The 5992-nt window shown below is 35.6% G+C and overlaps 1 pseudogene; it reads left to right on the top strand.

Moving 5' to 3' along the window:
* The first annotated feature begins 980 nt into the window (after positions 1 to 980).
* LOC115655703 lies at positions 981 to 2928 on the top strand (annotated as a pseudogene).
* The last annotated feature ends 3064 nt before the right edge of the window (positions 2929 to 5992 follow it).

The raw sequence follows: 5992 nt of genomic DNA, 5'->3' as shown, positions 1-5992 counted from the left end.
GTTGGTGGGCAGTTTCACCAGCCAGAGAAGGGAAATACAGCTTCAGGCATTGGTCTGTTAAGGCCCTTTCCACATAGCTAGTTTTATTGTCCACAAAGTACATCACAAAATAAAAATTTAATCAACTGAAGAAAACAGGGCAATAATGGCCAGTGGTCTTTTCTGCTTTAACCATCAGGAGGGAACAGGATACTCCTCCCTCTTTATTCCTTTTTGCCACAGCTTCCCCTTCCTTTTAAAACCTTCCCTAGCAGGACAGACAGGAACCTGTTAACCCTTTACAGATTGCTTGTCCTTTACAGATTATCCTTGTCCCAGTACATTAGTCACTTTGATGTTCCCCTCATGCTGTGCCAGACAGTGGTTGAAATGGCTGTTAGTGTAATGTAGAACAGCCTATGGAATGCTCTAAGTCAGTGTTTCCCAAACTGTGTTCCGCGGAACACTGGTGTTCCGCACAATGTGAATAGGTGTTCTGTGAAAGAATCATAATTTTAAAAGAAAGAGTCTTTAAATTTTTTTTAATTTTAAATTTGGCATATTTGAAGCATAGTTACAACTCTTTTTGAATGACTATAATTTAACATAAAACTCTTTCCCCGGTTATTGATAGATCTCAGATTGAATAACACGGCATAAAGAGAACGCGGCATGCAAGCATGTTGATGTCCACCCCTTTCGAGCACATTTCAGTTCATGACGCCATACCCCTTCTGCTCGAGGCTGCGTGAACTGCAGTGGTATGCAAACACCATTCTCTTTACGCCATGTTGAATATAACATATTCAAACCTGTGGATCTTTACCGTGTGTGTCATAAGCACAACTAAACTTCACTCAAAACAATATAAATATTTGTGACAAACAAAATTTGACAAAAATCAGTATTTCTAAATATTGTTACTAAACCTAATCACCATGAATTTGTGGCTAAAAGAAGGAACTTTGAAACAAAAAGCAATTTATTCTGGTACTCCAACTATGGCAGAAATACACGAGCAAAATATTGTGACACTTCAAAGTGAGGATGAACAATCACAGTCTTTTGTTGCTGAAAAATCTGTTAGTACTAGTAAGTTATCCAAGGTGAAAGAATTTCCACCGAAGTATATCAAAAAACAAGAAGAAGCAGGTGTTAAAACACCGAAACAAAAGTATGATGAAAATTATTTGTCTTTTGGTTTTACATGTATTGGAAATAAAGATGTTTCTGATGAGCAGTGAATCGTGTGCAACAGAATACTAGCAAACAGTTCATTGGCTCCTGCTAAACTTCATAAGCATTTGGAAACCAAGCATGCTGAATACAAAGACAAAGATAGAAGTTTTTTCAAGAGGAAGAATGACTCAATTGGAAATTGTAAACATTCGGTGATTAAAATTGCTAAAACAGACAACAAAAGTGCAACAGAGGCATCTTATCAAGTAAGTTACCATATAGCACTTGCCGGAGAAGCTCACACTATTGGAGAAACGCTTATCAAGCCTTACGCGAAAGATATTGTAATGTGCATGTTGAGCGAGCAGTCTGGTAAAAAAATTGATGCTGTACCATTGTCAAATAATACTGTTGCACGCCCTATTAAAGATCTTGCCAATAGAAAAATAGCTAGTTTGCCGACAGAAAATTTGCCATAAGTATTCATTGCAGGTAGATGAGTCCACTGACTTTTCAGGACTTGCTGTGCTACTAGTATTTGTCTGATATAGATTTAATAATATTATTGAAGAGGACCTGTTCTTCTGTGAATCTCTGCAAAGCAACACAACTAGAGAAGAAATATTCAACTGCATCAACAATTTTATCAGAAAGCATGAAATGAGTTGGGGAAAATGTATTGATGTATGTACTGACAGTGCTCAGACAATGATTGGGAACATGAAGGGAGCTGTAACGCCAATCATAAGTGTGGCACCAGAAAGCACTAAGAACAAGCATTTGCAGTTAAAAAAAATACCAGCATATCTGCAAATTGTGCTCAATGAAGCAGTACAAATTATCAATTTTGTCAAATCTCGACCACTTCAATCCAGGTTATTTAAAATAAGTGAGGTGGCTATCCAGAGGGAAAGTGCTTGTGAGGCTTTTTGAGCTTTGTAGTGAACTACTAGTATTCTTCACTTCAGATAATTCAGGATGAAAATTTAATGACCATCTGACAATTCCTCGTGGCTAATGAGACTTGCGTATCTTGCAGATATTTTTGCAAAATTAAATAAAATTAATCTGTCGCTGCAAGGAAAGAAAGTGACCATTTTTACTACAATGGATAAAATTTCATTGTTAAAAAAGAAGCTAGAATTCTGGGCATGTTCTGTAGAACAGAATAACTGCTTCCCTACAGTACATGAATTTCTGACTGATATAAATTCTGTGTCAAGTATCAGAGGGGTAGCCGTGTTAGTCTGGATCTGTAAAAGCAGCAAAGAATCCTGTGGCACCTTATAGACTAACAGACGTTCTGTGGTTCATGAAGAAGTTTCCAACACCATTTTACAGCACTTACATGACTTGCAGACCTCTTTAATAGAATATTTTCCTACAACTACTGATGATAATGCTTGGGTTCTAAATCCATTTGTAATTACAGCCAAACCAGTCAGCATTACTGCGCACGATTATGAAAGCCTAATTGACTTAATTTCTGACTCTGATTTGAAACAAAAGTTTAAGGATCTTCCACTGAATAATTTTTGGAGCAGCCTAATAGAAGAATGTCCTAATGTGACTAAACGTGCAGTTCAAGTGCTCCTTTCTTTTGCTACAACTTATTTGTGTGAGACGGGATTTTCGTATTATACTGCAACAAAAACCAAATATAGGAATAGACTTGATGCTGCGCCTGACATGAGGATTCAACTTTCCAGCATTATTCCTAATATTAAGCGAATTTGTGATAGAAAAAAGCAGAAATACCAATCCCATTAAATCCAAATTTGTATTTCTGTTCATAAAAATAGATTTTCCTAGTAAAAATCTGATTTGTTTGTTGTTTGTATATATATAAAAATAGTTTAAGTAGAATACTGTTTTTAATTTTGACTCTCGCACTTGATTTTTCTACTTTATATGAGCTTTCCAGTTAGAAATTGTTAGTTCAAGTTATTTTAAATTTGTATTTTTGCTTTTTTTATAAAATAAAATAGATTTGAGCATAAATAACACATTTTTATTTGAAAACCAAATGACTACAAAATAATATTATAAGTGTTCCATAATAGGCTAAAAAGTGTTCCGTGGCCAAAAAAGTTTGCGAAACACTGCTCTAAGTTATGGGGGCAGAGGTAGTCTCATGGGGACAGCTGCAACAGCCAGTGATCAGGGGGAGCGCCATGTGCACCATTCCTGCTACCATGTGTCTCTGGCATGCCCTAAAAACAGCCCCTTCAACATTTTCTCTCTGCAGATTGTACAGGAGTTTATAGGGCAGAGGCACCTATGCTGGATCTACAAACCTTTCAAGGATTCCTTTTGGGCAGGGGTATTCTTTGGCTGTTGCTTTAGGGCAGTCTTCCAGCTGCATCACAGTGAGTATCTGGAGCCAGCTATAAGGATCTGGTCCATCTTTTCATCAGTTTTTGATACATAAAATAATTTGTTATAAATAGATAGATTCGTAACAACACAGAAAGGCAATCAAATCAGAAGTAACATCCAAATGGTGATAAATCCCAAAACAGCCTAAGGAGCTTCTACTATTATAGCTTAGGCCAATGGTCTGGCTATATTTAAAAGCAACAATATCTCAGATTTATGCATAATGTTGTCAAGTCTTTCAGTACAAACATGGCTTCCCAGTATGAACTGGTGACCCTGCACTGCATTTAAAAGAAGCCTTCAGTTTACCAGAATAACATGCTGCCTTCTGTAGTCATTTGAAATCTTTAGAACAGTGAGTCTACAGACCTCATTCACCTCTAAATAACATTGGTGTAAATCAGGAATAAATAATTCAAGACAATGAACTTGCCCTAATGTAAAATAATAAAGCTGGCAGAGAATCCAGTGTAAAATGAAAAGAATCAGGCTCACAAACCTACAACATAGTTTCTGGTCTATTTCATATTTTTCTTTGCATTTTTTGAGTAATCTGCAATGTCCTCGTAATCAGACTTCTTACACATCTTACTTTAATTAGTGAACACTCAGTTTTGGAAATTCAGTGTTAATCTGAATTATTTGGATTAATAGAAAGCAATACAATTAAGTGAAGCACTGTACACATTACAGAAAATTGTCTAAGTGGGTGGTTAAAGTTCTGTTTATTTCTCAGTGAGGCCTGGCATTAGGTGCTGATAATGAGGAAAAAACTGGGTCACCACCCAATGATGAATTTCTTAGAATTATAGCACATGCTAGTTAGTTTGATCACTTTTTAGCTGAACACTTAGCTGAGCAGCTAATCATACTTATCACTGAACGTTTGTGGAGGAAAAAGTATATAATCTTAATGGGGTTCCAAGTTTTGTCAGTGATTGTTCATGATCTTAAAAAGATGAAATATTTGTCAGTGCTGATTCCACATCTGACACATCTTGTATTTGAGTAATTAATGTTATTGCCCACTATGTCACTATCAAATGTCAAACTAAAAAAAGAAAGAAAGATTGTTAAATCTTTGCCAATTGAGACCATCCTGGAAAATCCTCTTCAAATTTTTCTTTTGCATGACATGGATACAATATTAGTACTTGATTAATACTAGCAACATCTCTGGGTGCTTTCCAAACAAACAACTACACTATAATATTATTGCATGCAGTATTTTGTTCTAGCTTGACCAGAACTTGTGGTGCTGAGTTCAATCACAAAGCCATCTGTTTCTTTTGAATTTGTACAAATAAAACACAGGCCATATCTAGTTGAAAATGTTCTATCCAAATTTGTTTGCCAAACCAAACAAACCAAAACAACAAACCTTGCACTTTTGACAAAATGGGAAATCTGTGAGAGACTACCATTTTTGTCAGAAAAATATTCAAGTTTTCATCTCAAAACAGAACCATTCTTTTCAATTGGAAACAACAATTCTTTTAACAGGAAAACCCCCAAAATGAAGAAAAAAAGAGGAAACCCTAATTTTGATCAACTTTTTCACCAGAAAAGAACACACACACACACACCAGTGATTTACAGAAGTAAGGAGAAAAATCCTTGTCCTGAAGAGTTTTACATCCTGAATAGCTGAAGTATAGAGAATGATAAGATGATCTGAAACAAAAAGATAACAGACTGAGCTGTAAAATTTAGCATGCGTGTCTTGTTGGTTCCAAGTTTGTTTATTTTTCTTTTTTTGAAACGTGGGTCAAGTCCAGGAGAGAAACACATCACTCATATTTACCAAAAAAAAAAAGTATTAATGAGGATTTCAGAGACAAGCAATTTGATTATCCTAAAAAACTTGATGTCCCAGTAGCCCTCTCTATAATCTGATATGACTTTATAACAAAATATTCAGTGTTGTCATTCTTGAAATAAGTCCTTTAATAGATGAATCACAGCACTGCCAAGAAGCTTAAAAGACCTGAAGTTAAGCTGAAATGCTTCTCTACACTAAAATGCCGATCTATATTAATCATTCAGTTAGTATACCAAACTACTGTAGTAAATTAACAAGACAAGGGCCTGATTCTCCACTGTCTTTGCACCTATACACATATGCAGTGGTTGCAAATTAGAATGGTAGCATTTTATACTCACACTGTATTATTTATACGTGTTATGGAATACACAAGATATAAAGCCGTGAAAAATCAGGACTCATACCCAAGAGTGTTATAGCACAAATGTATGGAACATGTTCAGTTTTGTAACTGTAAAGGACAAAGAACAAAATCTTTAACCTCTGCAGAATTTCAATTCACTTTATGAAATATAGACACAGCTTTCATCATCTGCCTGAATATACTCTTGCTGCCACAAACAGTGAAGATGATTGCTCTTTCCCAGAATAGCTCTGATTAATAATCAAACTAAGATTAGCCATAGGAAA

The sequence above is a fragment of the Gopherus evgoodei genome, chromosome 8 (assembly GCF_007399415.2).
Source record: "Gopherus evgoodei ecotype Sinaloan lineage chromosome 8, rGopEvg1_v1.p, whole genome shotgun sequence".
Taxonomy (NCBI): Eukaryota; Metazoa; Chordata; order Testudines; family Testudinidae; genus Gopherus; species Gopherus evgoodei.
The sequence above is the reverse complement of the archived record's forward strand: the minus strand, read 5'-3'. Positions and strand labels throughout refer to the sequence as shown.